The sequence below is a fragment of the Nothoprocta perdicaria genome, unplaced genomic scaffold (assembly GCF_003342845.1).
Source record: "Nothoprocta perdicaria isolate Ctin4 unplaced genomic scaffold, notPer1 scaffold_11, whole genome shotgun sequence".
In the NCBI taxonomy this organism is placed as follows: Eukaryota; Metazoa; Chordata; class Aves; order Tinamiformes; family Tinamidae; genus Nothoprocta; species Nothoprocta perdicaria.
Window position 1 is genome coordinate 1,788,406 of NW_020454205.1, and position 938 is coordinate 1,789,343.

A 938-nucleotide genomic window follows, 5' to 3' on the forward strand; every position below is an offset into this window, starting at 1 on the left:
AGCGCGACATGGCGGCGGGGCGGGCGGCGCGGCGCCGTGGCCGTGTGGGGCCGGCGCGGACCCCGCGCCTGCCCGGTCCCGAGAGCCGAGGCGGTACCGGGATGTCCCCCTCTCGCCGGGCGCTTAGCGGCGCAGGGAGAGCCGCTCACAGCGCCGCGCCGGCCGTGAGGAGGGAGGCGCGAAATGGCGCCGCGGCCGCCTGAGAGCCTCGCGTCGCGTCCTCGGGGCGCGAGCTGCCTAGGTCCGGACTGGAGTTTATGACATTTGGGCCCCTGGTTGTAGCTGAAAGGAGGGAGGCGTTTTCTCCATCGGAACACCCACCCCAGGGGGAGGCAGATGGTGGTTTGAGGGTGTCAGAGGCATTGCTGTGAACGGAGATTGGCGTTAAAAATATTAAACAGGCTGTAACACACACTTCGACTGCACTGATTTGAGAGGGGACTAAAAAGACTGTTAATATAAATCAGTTTTTTAATTAAAAAAAAAAAAAAAAAGCAAGGGAGAAGCCAGTAGTTGTTGGGAATGCATGAATTCAGGCATTTTTTCCCTTTTAGTATCTTGGTCCCTCATGGTCTGTTAGTTAGAGCTCTACAGCTGCTCCCCATCACAGCAGAGCTGGACCCGCCGTTGATGGCTGCATGAGACGTTTACAGGGACTAGAAGGATGAAACACTAGAGCAAAGCCTCGTCCCCCTTTCAATCCTCTCGGCAGCACGAGCCAGCACTTGAGAGTTGAAAGACAAGGACGCAGGCGCAGGCTGAACCTCACAGCATCCAGTTGATGGCCACAGCCAGAACAGATAAAAAGAAATGGTTATGTCTTAAAACACACTGGGAATGAGAGGAGGTTCTGTGTTTTAAGAACACCAGCCTCACACCTGGGATGGGTGTTGCTTGCTCCAGGTGATTTGCTGGAGCCAGAGGAGTCTCCCAAGCAG